The sequence below is a fragment of the Phalangium opilio genome, unplaced genomic scaffold, assembly GCF_054372755.1.
Source record: "Phalangium opilio isolate 3A_F unplaced genomic scaffold, DU_Popi_V2 ptg000031l_1, whole genome shotgun sequence".
Classification (NCBI taxonomy): domain Eukaryota; kingdom Metazoa; phylum Arthropoda; class Arachnida; order Opiliones; family Phalangiidae; genus Phalangium; species Phalangium opilio.
The window spans coordinates 1,432,756-1,454,137 of record NW_028324158.1 but is presented as its reverse complement, the minus strand read 5'-3'; the positions used below and the strand labels follow the sequence as shown (position 1 = coordinate 1,454,137).

The following is a 21,382-nucleotide window of genomic DNA, read 5'->3' as shown; positions in this document are numbered from 1 at the left end:
TTCGTAACAAAAAAATTATCCAAACATTGTATTTATAGGATCATTTCATTTATGTTGAATAAAAGATCTTTAAAAATAAACACCGAGCTTGCCAGGACTCGAACCTGCAATCTCCTGCTCCATAGGCTGACGCGTTATCCTATGCGCCACAAACCCGATGAAGGCTGAACGAAATGCTATGAAAACAGTGTAATATATGTAACGTTTTTACCATGATTTATAAATTAATTAAAATAAAATACTTAGAATTAATTGTTCTTAATCAAACTTCAGAAGTTCAACATTCAATAGTTGCTTGATAATTCAAAAGTGTTCCGAACCTTAACTTCCCAGTAGTTTCTGAGTTATTCGATGGAGTGGACCACCAAAAATCCCATGCTTTTTCTATGGGACGCTAAGCCTAAAATCTGTGAATTATTTCTTTAACATTACGGGAGGGTGTGGGTTCTTATCTAGAAGGGCCTACCGGCCCTCTAGAATATACTCTGTTACAACATCGGTTGTCAGCACGCGCAAAGCTAGGTCTCTATGTAATCTAGCCCTGCGCGTGCTGACAAGAGACAAAAAACTTCAGGATCTTCAGGATTTAAAATCGTTTAAAATATCCTGAAGTTTTTTGTCTCTTGTCAGCACGCGCAAGGTTAGATTACATAGAGACCCAGCTTTGCGCGTGCTGACAACCGATGTTGTAACAGAGTATATACAGAATAAGCTGTCGCTCGAGATAGGGAGTTGCCTATCCTGTAGAGTGAAAACAAATTTCCTCACGCGCATTCTTTATCCATGGTGTTAGTGTGACCAATGACCATGGATAAAGAATGCGCGTGAGAAAATTTGTTTTCACGCTATAGGATAGGCAACTCCATATCTCGAACGACAGCTTCTGTTACAACACCGGTTGTCAGGACTCGTAAAGCTAGGTCTCTATGTAACCTAGCTTTGTGCGTGCTGACAAGAGACGAGGAAAATAGGGATCTTCAGGATTTGAAAAATTCACGAATTTTTTAACTCCAGTGTACGGACCTCTAGGCCCAAGGCAATTTCACACGTATTTCAAACTAAGGCCTAGAGGTCCGTGCACTCAGCTAAGAAATTCCAGCATATTTTAAATCCTGACGATACTGAAGTTTTTCGTCTCTTGACAGCATGTACAAAGCTACGTTACATAGAGACCTAGTTTTGAGCGTGCTGATAACCGATGCTGTAACTGTCGTCCGAGGCATGGAGTTAATTATTTGCTCTATATGTTTTGTTTAAGTATTATAACAAGTTAGAGTTAGTTAGTATCCAAAATTTAGTCCCTAAACTATATTTAGTTTTCACAAATGGAGGATTCACACCATTTACGCCAGGAGGCCTGGCTACTTGGAAGACAAAATCCCTTTTCGCCTTTTTCCTCCAGCTCGTGGCCTTCTGTTGTAAATGGTATGAATCCTCCACGTGTGTAATAATTGTTAAACCAAATGAATGGCTTAGCAAAACAAGCAGATAGTCTAAATTCATTAAAGATAGTTAATAGCCTATTTATATTATTGGAAAAGAAAAAAAGGAGGAGAAAATGCCTGAGGGCATGGAAGTGGGTGAGGGGGCGGAACCAAAGCCCCCCCAAGATGTCGTCATCGACGATAAGGATGCCCCAGTGGCAGATTAATTTTTATTTTGTAAGTAAGATAAAAATTAAAGTTATTACAAAAATGTGATGACTTATATTAAACCGGGGCACAGGAAAAATCTTAACAGTTTTTAATGCGTTAGACATGAATATCATATAACATGGTAAAATTTAGGAGCAAATATAATAATAAATAATTAAGCATAAGGAACTATCATTGGCGCCCTATACATAATGAGCATAGTATACATAGTTTACACGCAAGGAGGATTCATACCATTTGCATAAGGAGACCAGCCAACTTATAGAGTGTAAAATAACAGACGATTTTACACTCTAAGTGTCTTGGTCTCCTTGTGTTAATGGTAGAAATCCTCCATGCTTGTAAGCTATGTATTGCTCCAGAATAGACAAAAGTTTGGCTAGGGCTATGAGTTAATTCTCAAAGTTTCCAAGTTAATTTGGTGGGTTTTGTTATCATGCTAATGAAGAGACCTTTTGCTTGAAACGCGCGAAAATTCAAATTAAAAGTAGCCTTATAATGTATTTGTTACTTGCTTTTCTGCCCTATTGTATAGTTAAATTAATTTCCTGTGTTCCAATAACATTCTTATAAGAGTATAATTTTGTCATCTTGTTTCATATAGCATCATCACAATTTTTTTTTTTCGTTTTTTTTTTTAAGTAAATTTTCTTTTTCTTTTTATGTAAATAACATAAATATTTTATTTGTAAAAATCATTATTTTCTTTTTTAAAAATCATAATTTCATTTCCTAAAAATAATAAATATTTCGTTTTTAAAAATCATACTTTCATTTTGTAAAAACCATTTATTTCATTCCCTAAAAATAATAAATATTTCATTTTTAAAAATAATACTTTCATTTTGTAAAAATCATTTATTTCATTCCCTGAAAATAATAAATAATACATTTTGCGAAAATCATTAAAATCCATAAATCACTTTTTATTTGTCATTTAAATCTTGTCTATCTGCATTCCAATTTTTAATTCATACAAAGGGGGGGGGCCTAGCAATCACTAAGCAATTTTATTTACTAATTCCACATTAATTAATCATAATCATGATGTTCTTAAATGTAATATGTTTCTAATTATTAATTAAAATGCAAACCCACACTATCTTTCACATTCAACACCTAAATTTGAGTAGAAATGTCATATTTGTGATATCGTTAAGTATGCTTAATAACGTTTTGTGCTGTGACGGGACTAGGAAAGCCATCATGAACGTCATACCTAATTTCCAAGATTTAATGTGTTTTAGTACTGTTAATATTCTATTTAAAATAAAATTAATTTATTAGCTTCGATCCCGGGTGGTGGCACTGAGTTCATCAAACTTGCAACAAACCCTTGTGAGTAGAACTCTACGGCTGATGAAGTCAGCTGACTTAATGTTTATTACTTCTATGCGACTTAGCTGTGGTACATATTTGACATAAACCAAAATTAATACCATTTAATTAAGCAAAATAGTGTTTTAAGCGTCTTTAAAAAAAACGGAACCTCAAACAAACAATGCTATGTTTGTATATCAAAAAGTTGGAAACCATGTTAGAAGTCCAATAAACCGCAATGGTTTTCCCCTTAAAAGTTAATACAGCCCTTTGAATTTAAATAATTCGAAATGAGATCAATTAAATATATGTGTCTTTGATAATTAGCTCTGATAATTTCGGACACCGTAAGTTTGGAACAATTTTTGGTAAGGTCAGGTAACGTACATTTGTGTCAAAGAAACATTTTTCCCAATAATTTCAAACATTTTGGGTTCTTTCAGAAGGCTTAGTAGCAGAACCACTTAACAGTGTTTTACATATTTAACGTAATGCAAAATTAATATCATTTAATTAAACATCGTGTTATAAACGACTTTAAAAAAACTCAGCCTCAAATTACAAGAGCTACGTTGGTTTGTTGAAATTAAAAACAATGTTTTGAGATCCAATGAATAGAAATGGTTTTTACCTTTAATGCAGAATTTGAATTTAAATAATGCAAATGTAAAATGTTATCAAATGGAAGAATCTATACAGTTCTGTTTGTCATAATTTTCCTTAGATATTAAACTTTTTCGAAGCCATAGTGTAAGATAATAATTAAATTTTGTTAAAAGAAGAGAAAACTTATGGCAAATTAAATTTAAGTATTTTATTAGGTGTAGAATGCCTAATTAAAATACATTAAGATGAGAGCTTTCGGCTCGTGAGCCTTCATCGGTCATACTAAAATCTAACGCGCGTGACCCTTACGAGGTGACCTCGGTTTTTAACAAATCATATCACGCCCTCTCTTGAACAAAATGCCTGTCGTCGATGACTCCCCAATATTTTGCTTCAGCACAACCTTGGTTTAAATTTAATTTTCCCGATTTTTTAATAAATATACCCTCAATAAACTTTCTTTTTCGCCAATTTTTCTCCCGATACAGAATTTTCGGATATTTAAAATCCATTACGTGACCTTTAGACTCCCAAACATGTACCGCTATGCCATTTTCTTTATTATAGTTTTTAATGCATTGCTTATGCCCTGAGAACCTATTTTTTAATGTTTGTTGTGTTTCACCAACATACATTTCGCCGCATGTTTCACATTTTACTTGGTAAACGACGCAGCGATTATCCAATAAGTTAATATCTCTTTTAGGCCTATTTTTAACTAAGTGATTGTTTAAATTTTGTCCCCCTATATTTAATAATTTAACGTTAAATTTATTTTTTAATTGTCTACCTAATTTTTCACTAATTCCCCTAATATACGGGAGCGCTAAGCATGGCTGAGAGTCTCTAGGTCTATTGTAATCATTATTAACAATGTTATTTTTAAAAATCGCATCAATTAAACCATTTGGGTAATTACTATTAATTAACTGATTTTTAACAATGGCTTTATCAGTCTCAGGTTCGTCGGAGATATTTTCTATGCGGTATTTTAAGCTTTTTACTATACCTAACTTTACAATTTGGCTATGGCAGGAATTATAATCTAGAAATTTTTTACAGTGAGTGGGTTTTTGAAAAAGAGTACATTTTAAACTATTAACATTATCTAATCTTTTGGTCATTATGTCTAGAAAGGGTAAACTGCCATTATTTTCTAATTCAATTGTAAATTTAATAGAATTATCTAAACTATTAACTAAATCCAATAACAAATTTGTATTGTTTCTTACATTTTTTAAGATGACAAAAATGTCATCGACGAACCTTACCCAAAATTTTATATTTCTTGCCATTCTTTTGTGACTTTTGTGTATTTAATTTGCCATAAGTTTTCTCTTCTTTTAACAAAATTTAATTATAATTTTCCTTGAAAAGTTATCGGCTACGTTTAGTCAGCGACTCGGAGGTTTCATCATTAAGGTGAAAAATCTACCTCTACATCTTAATAATGTATCCCAGCTGTCACAGATAACAATGTAGTAATTGATTGATCTCCCAGTAAGATTAATAATTAATTTGTTTATAATTATAATTTATTTGCACCTACCGACAGTATTCTAATGGCACCCCATGTTATTTCCCCATAGAGCTTAATACAGTCGAAGGCAGAGGGCTGCCATTACCCTATAACATCAACGACAACATAACGCTATTTTGACCGAGGCTTAGCAAAAATTGCTAAATATATTAAAATATTCTAATGATTTTAAAGATTAAAATAATTGTAGTAAATTTCAATCACGTTTTTGTTACGAAAATAATAAAAATCAGACCTAATTAGCCTCCATTTTAATTCCAATTAAAAACATTTTGATTTTAACCGGGTGTGCCTCGAACGCCATGTTTTTCTTCCTTAAGTCCCTCTAACGGGAACGGCGTTAATCACGAGTTCACGACAAAAACGCTGTAAGTCCCACATAATAAAATACATTAAAGTCGGTATGAAGTCTTATCTAAGAGAGCTATCGCTCTCCTAGAATTAGGCGTAAATTGCGTGTCTCTAACAGTGAAAAAGCGCCGTAACTCCAATACCCAAAACGACGTAAATCAGGGCATGTAATTAAAATTATGAGAAACAATACTTAATCGAAATTTTTCTTAATGAAAAAAATAGGCGCCAATTATGATAATGGGGCTTTCATTTAAGACCGTTTTCAAATCTATCAAATGTATAGTTATTTTTGTAAGGGTATGGACAAAATGGGTAAGTTTGGAAAATTTCCCATGTTATTTCTATGGAGATTTTCCAGTTTTTCGTCAAAATCTGTGATTAATTTTATGGAAATGAAAACCACCCTTAGCAACTTTCTCCTTTAAAGAATTAACTATTAGATGGATCTCTTTGAAATTTTAACCACAAAATTAGGGTCCGAATTTTAGTTCACTGTCAAAATTTCAAAGCAGCAAACACAATACGAAAAAAGTTACGGCCAATCAAAAAACCATCCTTATACATTAGAGGCAGTATGAAGTCTTCTCTAAGAGAGCGACCGCTCTCCTAGAATAATTGGAAAAATATAGATTCATAGATTTGCTTAATTGGAAAAATATACATTCATAGAATTCCTTAATTGGAAAAATACAGATTCATAGAATTCCATAATATAAAATAAATTTGATGGAATTTGATCGGCATTTTATATTTCTGTGCTTGATTTGCCAGATGAAATAAGAAATTTAAATTACCTCAGATACATGGAAATGTTCCCAGACTTAGATTTGCATTTTCGCTATTATTTTAAAAGCGCAAAAAATGGTCTGCTATTTAAAATAAGTTAATATTAAATTTCAGATTAAATATTTAATAACTGAGACAAATTGTATTAAAGAGATTGTAAAAGCGATCGGCGGTTCGTTGATTTTTTTTTTTTTGCAAAAGGCACCCCCCTCCTCACAATCACAGACGTCAGCAGTTGGTGTAAAACGCGTCAAATATGAATTATTTCGTGGTTGTAAAGCGGTTGCTCACATCCAGTTAATTTCTCTTGTGATTGACGAAAAATTTACAGAACCTTTAAAGAAAAAAAGACCGAGCGTTAGCAAATCTGCCAATAATCAAAAAGGTCAACATCTTCCTGTGATCTAACCATTAAGCTTAAGGATGCAAGATGGAAATTTAGCGCCCAAAACGCAGCAGAACTTTGCAAATACCGTGATATATTAACAATTTGTTTATGAACATAATTTTACCATGTCAATTCACCGGTAACAGGTAATTTTGTAAATCCGTGAGCAACAAGCCCCGTCTCTGTTCTGATAAAATTCCCTGGTTTCTAAAGTATAGTTCTTTTCTTGGAGGCACATAATGATATTAAAGTGCTAGTGCTAGCATACCTAAAGTAACAGTCTAAAACTATTCTTTCATAGTTATTGGGATATTTCAGATACGCCAGCCATTAATGAAAGAATGTTTTATTTGTGTAAAACTCATGGGAAAGTGTCATAGATAATGGGGTCTACAACATTTAGTTACGGAGATATGGCCGCCCAACATTGGCTCCTAAAAATGGATATTTTCACGCATGTAAAGTAATTATCTCCGTAACTAAATGTTGTAGAGCCCATTTTTGACACTTTCAACTCAGATTGAATCAAAGAACTCGCCCCTTAAATTTATGTCATAGTTATCAAAAACAGCCATTTTAATAATTTCATACTTAAGCACGAATAAGTTTCATATATTTTATTGGTTTCATAATTTACATTTTGTTTTAAAAAAATCAAAAAATGTGTTAAACTATAACAAGTTTTAACAAAATCCTTACCCATTATCTTTATCGGTAACTTAGTCAATCACAGAAAAAGTATTTATAAATATTTTTACTTTCTCACTAGAGGGTGTGAACAATTTTTTATAAACTTGCTATGAAATGTCATGAAAGGAATCCTATGAAATTTATCAGTTTACTAATACTCCATCTTTAAATATTCTATTTTTGTGGTCGAAAACTCACACTCGCAGCCAAGTTTTTTCAAATCGTTAGAAAAACACCGCTTTGATTGCCTTCATGTCAGAAAATGGTTGACATATGGCTACATTTTAAATTTTAATTTTTGGAAGAAACTTTAATATCTCAAACTTCTCCCATCCTTTTTTTTTCAGGTCTTCACGTTTCAGGGAGGTACGTCACTACCCACGAAGCTGTAGGGATGAAAAAACACTCGTGTCGTTGTAACTGTCATATTAGAGAGCTACTGAATTCACTCGAACTCGCACGCCACGTTAGGCTTAGCCACTACGCCCTCGGTGAAAGTTAAGAGCTTCGGTATTTATATCGAGCTAACTCTGATTTCAATTTAGAAACTGGTTTGCTTACAAATTTGGACGAAGTTTGTTGGATGCTGTTTTAATAGGCCAAAAAAACCGATATTTTACACAGTTAATCATTAGATGAACAGTCACTTTTCTACCTCCTTCCAAAATTACATTTTGTTTCTACCTTGTTGCGGAACAACTCCAGTAAACTTGGTTAGACTAATAGTGACATTTCTGCGGTATTATTTAAAAACTATGGTGTCACTCTTACAAGAATAATTTTAAATTTTGCAGACAAAATGATATAAGGCCTTTCAATTATATACGACAACTACAGCGGTTACACGTGTACAACTGTAAAATCACTGTGAAAACAACAAATCATAAGCTATTTACGTGCAAATAAATCCCCGACAACTATAATGGTTTCTGTTTTTTTTTGGCCATAGAATTTTACCTTCGTGAAAAAAAAATTAGGTAATTGTTCCTCCAACTGAAAAATCTTGGCTATACCACGCTAAAGTTCTTAGTATACTTTATTTTAAAATGTGTATGACGTCTTGTGTTTTGGAAAGGAATGAACCTCTCAAGATTAACGTAGGTAACGGTAGTTACTTCAACTCTTAAACATATTTCAATGGTTCATACAATCATTAACCATTTCGGGACATTTCTTAAACAAACCTACCACCAGATGTTCCACCTTTCTCTTAAAATAACTAATTAAGTGTTAAGATGTTCCATATTTATCGCGATATATAGAATATATTTATAGTACAATTTATTTATTAATTTCAATAACAAGACTACGAAAGGATGTATCAGAGGAGTGCAAGGAATTTGGGGAAAACGGAAAATTAATATTAAATCTCGGAGTAACTGGAAAATAAACTTAACCGTATGAAAATGGTCAAAAGTCACGAGACATCAGAGTTTCGCCGTAGTTGGCCGTTGAATCTGCGTAGCTATCTTAGGGTTATTCCCTCCCTAAAAATAGGTCTTGTGCTAATTTGCTGTTACCCGGTTACTGTTCATTTGTTTATTTATTAATGACGGCTGTTCGTGAAGCCAGCAGAGTGGCTTTTCTGTCGTCGGCTATTGTGTTTGAAGCCTGGACAGAGTTGGAAACTGGTAAGGTTTTAAAATGTTATATTTAAAGTTATGATATGGATTAAAGTAAGGTTAATTGTAGAAAAACGGTTACCACTGATTTCTACAGAGAACTCTTTTCCAGAATTAAGAGAGAATTATTTTTATCTTTATTATTAAGGCTCGTTTGGATTATTTTGGCAAGGGCGCAACATTTTATGTGGATTCTCTTCTATTTTTCTCTTTTTAACTTTATCATTGTCTGCTTTATTTCCTGGAAAATGCATAAAAGCCCTCTTTTCAGTAATGCATTGTACAACACAATTGTTTTCACCGCGTCAACCCTGAAGGTTAAACCAAGGAGTATAAATGTCAGAACTACTTTTAGTCGCGAGTTTGTAAGTCCATCAGTCACTAGTAGAGTAAATAGTTATTGGCGAAACTTTGCTTGATTACGACAATCTTTGCTTAACCTCAATCCACATGGAAGATTTGTCACGACGTCTAAAAACCACCGCAACCAATTCTGTCAAGATCGCAACAGGTATCCCGCCTGAGAAGAATTTTCATTCCATCACGACACTAACTTGATGGATGTCCTCAAGAATTAACCGCATTCCTTCAAGACCAATTATTCTTAAGGAGGAAATGAGTACTATCGCGACTATTAAATGATAAATCAATTCCCTTAATTTTTTGGTCTGTAAAAGTTGAAATACCGATGTGACATCAGTTGCGACAATATTTCCGGGATGTGAGCCTATCAGTCGGAAGTTTTTATAATTGTGCAAGTAATAGTTTTAGAAACTGAGGATGTAGTCCTTAATTTAATTACCAATGCAATACACACCACATGCACTGCACTTCCGTCTTTTCCACATAGACACCATTCTCTCACATTGGCTTCTAACAACACCACAATCCACGGGTCTTTAATTCCAATTATTCTAAATAGACACCAAATGACTTGTACTCCATTCAGTGGCGGCGGCAGGATATTCTTTGGTGTAGGCTAAAGGTTTTTCACAAATTTGGGCCCCCTTAATTATTGTTAAGAAAATTTAAGAATACATTGTTTAAATTGTTTGTGAGTATTTAATATCGTAACTCAAAGCCGGTAACTACGATGACGACGAAATTGTTAAAACCCACAATTTTGGGACCGTCCACAAACGCTGACCCCCCCCCCCCGATCACTCTTTTGTCACGATTTCTCATAGCCCTCCCCTAAAAACCATGTCACATTTTTAGGCCACCTCCAACGAAATGTTATCTGTCTTAATTTACAAATTTAATTTGATCAATTTGAAAAGAGACCCTTTTTTCTTGAGTGATATGACGATCCCTTCAGAAATATTTTGGTCGGCTTGAAATTCAAAAGTTCTCTTCTACTTAGCCTCTGATTTAGCTTCAGAACTTTAATGTCTGGTTGTGCTTTTTTTTGTAAGCTTTAAAACATTTTCCATGAAGCTTAGTTAAAGGGGCACACTTTATAGGTTTCGACATTGATGGTCATAAACCTTAGTCTAATAGAAGTGAGATGAGACTAGAAGTGAAGGGCTCTAGCATTGATAGTAGATCCTGGCACTAATGAACAAATTTGAGCATTTTATGCCGCTTCCCACGCGCTAAAACTAGAGGGAAAAAAATTGGTCGAGTTCCAAAAACATTTCCTACGCCCTTCCCTTCAACCTAAAGCGGCAGAACACGGACGCGGGTGCTGGAATCTAGTTCGGCCGTCTACCGCCACGAGCGTTTCACGTTTTGGAGGGAAAATTCAGAAACCGCTACCAGAGGGCCAACCGTTGGTGTGTCATCAAGAATATTCACTTTCGCCGAGTGAAGAATTTGGTTAGCTCAGTACGTCTGGTCTCATCTCACTTCTGGTCTAATCGATCATGATATTCAGATTTCAAAAATGTGCGAAAGAAACGAAACCATTTCAATCCGAAAGGGGATCCGACTCAAAATTTAGACACTCGGGACACTTACTGTTAAAATCCTTTTGCGTCAAAATAGCTAAATGCAATGCATGGAGTTGGTTAAGTGTTAATCTCACTCGCATTTAATTACATTCAACTACACAACAGGCCTCCTTCTGACTTCGTATCAAAATGAATGTTAAATCTGACACCACCCCCATTTGTCACGGACCGTCACAAATTTCGAAACCCCCTCCCCCCAATAAGAGTGTGACGTAGTTTATTTACGATCCCTTAGACATGTTTATTTTAACGTGAAATTTTTCACATCCTTTTTGGCAGTAGAAACAATGGGCTTTAATAATTTCCATTATCAACGAAAGTGGGGCCAAAATGTACTACATTAAATTCAGGGCGTCGCTGGGCCCCTAACGGCGTTAATGGGCCCCCAAATTGAAACGAAAAGTAGGCTATAGCCTGTGTCGCCTACCCCTGGCGCCGCCACTGACTCCATTATCATCGTTAGAGTTAAGATTTACGTAGCAATCGCCTAGGATTACAGGAATCGTGTAGCATCCCAGTGGTAGGGCTTCCACCAAAGGTTCACGCAATTGAGCTTTACTTATCACTAAAAAGAGTGTTAATTCCGAGTCTCGTATCTTATAGCAAGTAACCTTAGTAGGGGTTTACGTACCTCCAAAATACTTCTACTTGCTCCATATTGGGCTAAAATTTACAAAATGTTTGGCAGGGATAAATCATTAAAACGAGCGCATGGGTTTCTCCAAATACTGGTCATTAGCTTGAATCACTCCAAATGGCCTCTACCTAACCTTTTGATAAGTACGTGGATGATGGAAAGATGATGAACAAATTAAAGGAATTTTAAAGTAACTCCACGAGCATCGATCCTTTGAAGTCCATAAAATTAATGTAAACTATATATTTTTGAACACCTCATTGTATTACAAATCACGAAAACTCTCCGAAGTTACGAAATGCAGGACGAGTAATGAATATCTTTGCTAGTTCGCATCTTCGATGGAAATAAGTTTAGGTAATTAGAGGGACGCCAAAGCTAGTATAGAACACGTAATGTAGATGTTCCTGCCATACAGAATTAATGGGAAGCCTTCATATGAGCAGTTCCCTTATGAGCGGTTCCCGAAATGGCAGTTTACCCATTACAGCAATTACCGATACAGCGGTTCCCGAAATGGCAGTATACCCATTACAGCAATTACCGATACAGCGGTTCCCGAAATGGCAGTTTACCCATTACAGCAATTACCGATACAGCGGTTCTCGTAAACGCAGCGTACCGTTACAGCAGTTCTCTAAAGAGCGGAAAAACAGATATGCGAAAAATGGGGAAGCCTTCATATGAGCAGTTCCCATATGAGCGGATTTCATAATAGCGGTCCTCATAACAACAGTTCCCTAAATCGCGGTTCCCGAAATGGCAGTTTACTCATTACAGCAATTACCGATACAGCGGTTCCCGTAAACGCAGCGTACCGTTACAGCAGTTCTCTAAATAGCGGAAAAACAGATATGCGAAAAACTATAGTTGTTTATTATGGTGTAAGCTGGCCCAGCTGGGTTATATGAACTCAAAAAGTTGATTATTTCAACTAAATAGTATGAGGTCAGGTTAGGTTTTTTTTCTCGTTTGGTTAGACTTAGGTTTGTAATATTTTGGAAATGGTGTAACAATGTTACGCCTTTTCCAAGAAATTACTGTTTACAATTATCTACTTCCGAAATAAAATAACCTTTCTCGAATTATAATATGCCTTTTCCAAAAAAATTACTGTTTACAATTATCTATTTCCGAAATAAAATAACCTTTCTCGAATTATAATATGCCTTTTCCAAAAAAATTACTGTTTACAATTATCTACTTCCGAAATAAAAAAACCTTTCTCGAACTTCAATATGCGTTTTCCAAAAAATTATTGTTTACAATTATCTACCAAAAAAAAATGTTTTATTAGGTCACATTCCTGATTAAATGATCACGGAAAAGGTAGTATTTGAAACCAACGAATATAACTGTATTGTTAAGAAATGCTCGAAACTCAAGACAAACACTGCTATTTCTCAAAATAGCAGCCGCTATTTCTCAAAATAGCAGCCGCTATTTCTAAAACAGCAGTTTTGAAAAACTCCGCTGTTTTTTTGGAATCGCGGTTGCTATTTCGAGAACTGCTCTACAGGGAACTGCTCATATGAGGTACACCCGAATTAATTACGTAAGGAGCCAGAAAAAAGCTATAAAACCACGAAGGATAAATGACAAATGAAGTGTCTCTTATGACTCTCTCAATTCGGGTAGAGACGGTTGAGTTTTCATAACTTCGTAGATCAACAAGCAAATTTATAGTGTCACACACATGTAACTTAACAAACCGTTGAGAGGCAAAAAATAAGCTATAAATATTCTATACATCCTAATATGGGTTCATCTTTCCTCTGTTCATGCTCCTTGATTGTTTTTTACTAGGCCTAGTGCTAGTTTGTAAAGAATTCAAATATTCATTGGACGAATAGCAACCAGATGGAAATATTTTCATTGAACACGGGGGTTTTTGGTAGCGTGAAAACTTCCTAAAAGCCCCTTGTATCAATGTTTCCTGCGCTACAGCTACACTTTTAGTGGAGCACCCCACCAGGCGTTGTTGTCTAAAATTATCCTATTCATTCCAGGAAACGTGACATTCTTTATCCTTCTGTTACATCAATACCACAAGTTCGTACAAAACCAAACTTTCAGAATATTATTAGCATGTACTGAGAAAGCTTTGCACCGAGATTTGTAAAAATCTGTGGAGGGTAAGGTTTTCAAGAGCATCACTAAACCTCGGATCCGTCTCTATCTTTTAACATTGAATGTGTATCGTCCAAGGCGAATATTACCGATTACGCTGATCGATTCGATGTGAAAGTTCGGTTTTGGTCGCGCTAAGTACTTTCCTTTCGTAAAATTTAGAAGAAGATTTGGGTAACGTTATGTTTGTATTTTCCCACTAGTCTACCCAAAGTCTGATGGAGCCCGTATCCATCTCTTTGGCTTTTTGCTAACGATTCATAGTGAGCCAAAAGTTAATAACACATTCAAATCAATAGTTTTACGTTTTTTAATGACCATGAGTGGTGATCGCATCTAGATCGATAGAGTTAATGGTTATCTGGCCGCGCTATAGCTTCCTTTCTGTTGAGCATATTTCCTAGGTGTGCGGCTAGAGATAACACTGCTTCATTGTGGACAAAAAATCACAATGATGCTGGAAATATAAGGATATTGTTAATTCCTAACAAGAAGATAGTTTTTACACGTCAACCTAGATGTAAATAAAACGTTTTGTAACACTAGATTATTTATTTTAACTCCAATTGCTTACCAACAAATTAACAACAGAAAGATGCGTATTGAGGTCGTTTAGCCCTACTATCGACTTTGAGAAGTAATATTTATCTTTCCCAACTTGTTAGTTCTACGTACAGTCCCTTATTCCCTTTGAGTTCTATCGAAAGTGATAATAGTTCCATTTATTATGACAGCTAACCCAGAATATACCACCGTGATATATATATATAGTAAAATTTTATGTCACATGCCACTAGTAAAATCGGATTCTGTTATTATCCATTCCAAATTTTATTATTTTTTTTTTGATTCAATGTTTTATCTAGTTGACTATTTTATATTTTCTGATAAAATTATGAAGCGTAATTATTGGTTAGGTACCTAATTATCGGCTTATACGAGTAACGACTTTATGAAGTTGACATTTTTTAAGTGAAAGAAGAAAATGGAGAGATTGCACCTTTTTATATTTTTTATTTAACAGTAAATTTTGTTTCAAATAGCACATATAGTAAAATAAGCCTAGGCTTCCTATTTTAGACCCTAATGAGCTGAGCATAATGATGATGATAATAAAATTATTGTTAAAGCCAATAAACGTTATATTAGGGACTGTAGTAAGGAAAGAGTTGCGAGCCGTGCGAGGAAAGAGGTGCTGTTTGAAATTTCGCAATAGCGTTGCGTATATGTAGGCTTTTAAACGCATTTCTTGGAGTGGCCCGCCCGTCTAGGGAAGCCATTACGGATCATTAAAGACGACGAGACGTGACAAAACTGAATTAAGAACGTGTCAGCTAACATTTTTATCCCTAGTTTTTCTCCAGGTTTTGACACTTATTTCATTGAGAGGATGCCAATAATATGATGTAAAACATGGACCTAAGATTTTAGGATAGTGATATTTTGAATGAAACTGAAGTTCAGTATAATCACTTTTCCTCCAATGCATAGATATTCAAGTTTTATCGTACTTAAGCATAACAATTCGTTTTTACGAAGTAGTTTAATTAACTTAGAAAACTGACGGTATTCGATAATTCACACTATCAAGAAGTGTGACTGATCTTATCTGAATAGTTACGTCCCCTTGATATCATGTTTGCCAATTTTTACCTCTCCGAGTGACGTATGTCACGGAGAGGTATTACACCGGCCGTGTCTGTGTGTCTGTCTGTCTGTGTGTCTGTCACGCCCCACGTGACCGCGTTCGCAGTTTGCGTATCGGAGCAAACGTGTTCCCAAATTCCGGACTGCATTGACAGTTCACGGAAATTTGGGTTTGTCTCCACTGGCTATTCTACTTGAATTCCAACACCACCAGCTTTGGTTTTCGTCCACTCCACATGGACACTAGTCTGTACTTGCAAGCTTCCAAGCACAACCATCTTCTGTTCTTCGTCAATTTCACCTTGACACCAGCTTCTATGCACCACCATCTTCTGTTCTTCGTCAATTCCACATTGACACCAGCTTCTATGCACCACCATCTTCAGGTCTTTGTCCATTCCACATGGACGCCAGTCAGTCCATTCCGGCTTCTTTTCCTTCGTCATCGTTTGGTTTCAAGATATACGCGGCGATCGGCTAGGGTTACGAGAAACGTCTAGCCTCCCAATGGCAGGGCTTCCACCATCGGTTCACGCGAATGCGTTTTTATCTATTATTGGTTTCAAGATATACGCGGCGATCGGCTAGGGTTACGAGAAACGTCTAGCCTCCCAATGGTAGGGCTTCCACCATCGGTTCACGCGAATGCGTTTTTATCTATTATTATAATGGAAACGAATCGTATATATACCCCAAAATTTGAAGAAAGCGGGCAAGAGGGGTACCCTTCACTTTAAACGTCAATATTAGCAAAGTTTCGAAAGATAATAGGAACAACTTTATTTTAAACGATTTAACTATTTTTAAAGTTATTTACTGGCGATTAAAATAATTAATATCATTTATATTTAATTAATTATTTAAGATAAACTTATTTCTATGTACTGACACAAGTGAGAGTTAATATAGAACGAGTAATGAAGATTGCATCTGAAACGAAACACTACACGCATATCAAAGTTAATATAAAACGAGTAGGATGAAAAGATCTCTTACAAAACTATAACATTTTCTTTTTGCAGAATATTAAAGGGATAGAATCGATGTTTTGGCTACTAATGAAAAGATTTCATATTTTAAAATCAGATAGAACCTAAAATTACGTTTTCAAAAATATATATATATTGATACTTTTAATAACTTAACTATTTTTAATTAATTTTTAAAAGTATTGTTTTTTGGGACTGCTCCGATCACTACCCCCTCCTGCGTCGTTTGGCAAAAACACGGTTGAAACATCTACCCACCCCTCCATACGCTCCTCTTATTTGAAGATATGGTAGCTTTACGACTAACAGTCGTTTTCATACTATTTCACTTGTGGATCACAAATAAACTTGGCCTTAACTTTTATTTCGATTTACGTGTTTTGAGAGGCGTGAAAGAAGCTAAATAGTTTCATAGCAATTAAATCGTTTAAGTAAGAGGTTTAGCACATTTAATTTGAAAAATAAATCTTAAAAGCTTGAATTTAGGGCCACTTAGAATAAAAAAATCGAACATGGAAACTAAGCCTTTGCCAAAATGTCGTAGAAAGTGCGTTGTTTTTGACTGTACCAATACAGACTCGGACAAATCTCTGTCATTTCATAGTCTACCAAGTAACGAATTATCCGAATTTGAATTTTCCTCACTTGACTCACGAATTTCGAAAGATTCAACCGAGTCTAAACTATCGGATTCTACTACAGAGTCAGGCCCGTCTGATATTTCGGATTCCGAGCTACGACTCGACGTCGACGATGACATTTTCTATTTGGCTCCTGTAGCAGACGACGGAAAAAAAAACCTACTATCCTCAACTTGAGTTCACCTATATACTCCTATTTCCAAACAACCAATGAATCAGTGGACGTTAGCAACGTCACTAGGGTAACAAAAGAAGTTGGACGGTATTCGCGGCTAGTTTGAATTTCAAAATATCTAACGTACTTTTCTTAATTTTAAACGTTTTAATTCGATTTTTTTTGGCACACATAATTTTAGGCACATTTTTTTACCTAAAACTGCCCTCATCTTGTACTAGTCGGAAATCCTTGATTCTATCCCTTTAAATGGAAATACTTAAATATTTTTCGGCATTACGATTCTTTTAGTAGTTGTGTAGCTATAAAGCTCTGTTTCATCTCAATATTCCAAGAACATCTTTTGATATTAACATTTAAAATTTGGTGTTTACTTTTTAATTCATCTTTACTACATTTATATATAGTGTAAACGTAACTTTTAGCTTCATTAAATAATAAGGATGCTAATACTTCATCTCTTCATACGTGTTGAAACGACTGGGTCTATGAGATAAGATAACCTAGATCTTAACCATAATTGACCTTGTTTCATGTCCTCTTATAGGAGGTCTTAACGGTTCAGAGTGAACCGAAAGTTAAATACACATTTAAGTGATAGATATTAGGTCCTCATTAGAATTATGGAGGATACGCAGGAAATTATTAAACGCTTTGAACTTTACAAATGATCATGGCAATATCTCGCCGATTAGAACTATGTATTTCCGGTTTGTCTCATTGGCTGGTGGACCTGTGTTTGGAAAGAAAATTTGTCTCGGCTCGGAGAGGTTTATTTTGGTTTCCCAACTTGTTATAAGCTGAAATTATACTCAAATATATTAAAGATAAATATGGACTATATCGCTCGTCATACGACGTATTCTTCTATTTAGACGCTGAAACTACACATTCCCTAGACTTCTAATTACCAATAATTAGACATATTATTTTTATGAGTCGCTATTTCTAATCCATACGTAATTATCCTTGAATTTTAATATTATACGTATAATAGTTATTCAGTTTATGAGTGTCAGGCTGTTGTGCGGTAGGCCTTTCTAGTCAATGCAAAACTTAAAAGTTACTATAATATTGTAAAATTATCTTATCTGGTGTCGCAAGGTACACACAGTTTTTTGCAGACAGGATACTCAAATCTCGGTCTTACAAACGTTTCTCAGATTTCAGGGTGCCAAATGTGTAAAAAAAGTAATTACCAGAGTTTTAAAGGGAATATTAAAGCTTCCATTTTAAACTTAGATAAGATCATAATCCTCTCTCTCGCTTTAAATATATCCAACAAACGAAAAACACAATTCACAATACTTAACCATACTAGTACAATTAAATGCAATGCTTAAACTTACTATTATAATCCACATACTTTTAAAATACATGAGCGAAAAATATCATCTCACCCCAATTCTCTCCCATTCACTCTCCCTTCAATGACGAATGACAAATTTTATACTGTCAAAGGCGGTTCTCTTTCACACCGCCTCCACCGCCAACAACAACAGGGTTGGTCAAATTAAGACCCACATCGTAGATGTTCGTCATACGATGTGGCTAAAAACTAAGTTGGGGAAATGTTCAAAGTGGAACTAAGTCTACCAAAAATGTGCTCCTTCGTGTGATGAAGCATACACGGTAATTATTCGGTTTCGATTGGGTCTCTTTGATAATCCAAGATATTATTTAAATATGTTCGTTAGCGTAGTGAACTTCAATACGAAAGCTCTATAGCAAAGTGTCATGTCGACCACTTTGTTTTTGTATATATTTACTCAAAACATTACTTTAAAATAGCTTTCTATCATGCTTATTGTGTTAATATTTATATTTGCTTTATTGCTTTTAAATTTTGTGCCTCAAATATCTTTCCATATCATTTAAGTACCGAAATAAAAATGCACTATTTTTCCTGAGGTTTATCTAGGAAGATAACTTTAGTAAAAATGATAAAAAGACCAATTCTGATTTCGTTCCTTCGCTTCTGGCTATGGAGATTTTAATGTTATCTGAAAGAGCTTCTTACAGTTAAGAAACAGGGAAAGATGCTGAAAAAAATAGAATTCATACATGTATCTTGGAGTCATCCTCCCACGAAACGACATCTACACGAGACAGGGATTTCCCCAAGGATGACGGAAATATTTTTCCCGTCTTAGTAAAAACCAAGAAACTTGTTTTTACATCTTTTTGTGGAGGGCGGGAGCCAAGGGCACTCTTAAAACCTAGTCAGATAAAAAAGCACCGTATTCCACTTTATGCAAAGCCTTGAAAGCTCACATCTAGAAGTATTTATAAATTATTTCAACTTAAAAAAATTATCCATATTTTATCAAAATCATTATCATGATATTTAAAAGTAAATATATCACATTGATAATAGAGAGAGTCAGATCGAAAGTTCAAATGGTGATTAAAAATATTCCTATGCATTTAGAGCTTTTATGTAGAGCTGGAATAGGGATTTAGAGGTAATCACTAAATGATTTTCATACTGGCGTCATTGATAAAGACAACTCAGGTAATGTTTCAGTAAAGCAGACGGTTTATTGACTGAGGTTTCGGCTTCTATGCAAGATCAAAGAGAATCCTTACTTCTAATCCTGGCCTTGACCAGAAAATTCCTTCACTGAATTCGGATCTATAGTGAGTGTTAACTAACATGAGTAGTACCAGACAATTAACAGCCAAAAGTTAGGCTGAAATATTCGAAATTCTAGAAACCTTTAGATATGACATGACTTCTTTAGTAGGTTTCATTTGAACCAGCTAATCAGATGGTGCTTTTCAAGTCGAAAGGCAAATAATCGGAGCCGTTTATATTGAAAACATTTTCATTCAATGCAAAAACATTACATAATCTCTATTTATACCCATTCATAACAATGAAATGTCATGACCTCTTTAATCTACTTCGAAAATAAATAAAATAATTCATACTTCGTCGGTAAGTTATTCAATGCCGTATATTTACCATTGTAAATTACCATCGAACGGGGAAAAGTACTTATACTGATTTTCTAAACATTGCGTTAGTGAAGCGTCTCCACAATCACACATTGACGATTTGATAATGGCGGACCGTTCGTTTTATATTAACTATGTTCCATTACCGTTTTGTCGGTATTTCAAAATTTGGGAAAAAATGAAACTGTATTTTTACATTCAGAGTATGACTCCCTTTTGCTTGGTGTCTTTAATGGGAATGATATGAAGATTTTTGGAGATTCACATCTAGAAACGAGCTTCAGTCAAATGACAACCTTTATTTCTTTCTCCTACGCAAGATTTTTCTAAGATCTTATTTATGGGAAAGAATCGATATATGGATGGTGCTATTTTCCATTAGAGCTCGAATTGTTTCATATTTTTCTCGGTCAACACACCCAATAAACAGATCCCGTGGAGAAAGAAAGACTGCTGTGTAATGAATTTTGGAATATTTTAGACCTCCAGGCATTTTTTCACTTTGTTTCCTTTTTTTCTTATTTTTTATATTCAATTATTAAATAAAATCTTCCCGTTTTCTGATCGTACACCGAACACTTTTCTTTTTTTTTACTTCAACTCAATTAACAAAATGGAAATGTGAAAACACAAGAAAAAAGTGCACAAATACGCCAAGGTAGAGCTCCAAATTATTTGAGAGTAATCAAGTAAATTTTAAAATAACCAAAAATGTAAAGGAAAAATCCCGTTAGGTATTTTTTTTCTATGCAAGTGCCACATTTGAAAAATAATACCTTCTTATCATTGTGTGTTACGCTTTGACTGAAAGTAATTAAAATTTGGAAAATGCATGAGAGAGGCTACCACAAACTATAATTTAGCCAAGGAGCTAAAAAAAATTTGAAAGAAACAAAACTCGTAAGTAAAGATAAATGGTTTAAATGTATGTTGATGTAAGGAGTGTACAAAAATGTAGACTAGTCGAGATTAAATAAAAGGGAAGCCTAAAATTTTTATACCTCGGGTTAAAATTGTTCTGGATATGGTACTGTACATTTAAATTACAACTTTTAAAAGTGCAAAATCTCGCTGTCTATATAAATAAATCTATTAGGGGCGTCAGACACGCCCTTCGTGCAATGTCAAGGTTGTTTCACGAATATCACAAGGGGAGAAATACCGCAGATAATTAAATCTTTTCCTCACAGCATACGTCGCTTATTAGGGTATAAGAGGAGACGAAGAGTAGAGAAGGTTTCTAGTTCTGAACTTCCCTTTACTTGCCAGCACCCTTATTAAGCAAGCGA

At 34.7% G+C, this 21,382-nt stretch overlaps 1 long non-coding RNA gene across 1 annotated transcript; it reads left to right on the top strand.

Moving 5' to 3' along the window:
- Nucleotides 1–4,962: 4,962 nt before the first annotated feature.
- Nucleotides 4,963–5,360, top strand: LOC149687035 (uncharacterized). Its single transcript, XR_016383831.1, has 2 exons — nt 4,963–5,081; nt 5,171–5,360. It is a non-coding gene; the product is annotated as an uncharacterized LOC149687035 (long non-coding RNA).
- The last annotated feature ends 16,022 nt before the right edge of the window (nt 5,361–21,382 follow it).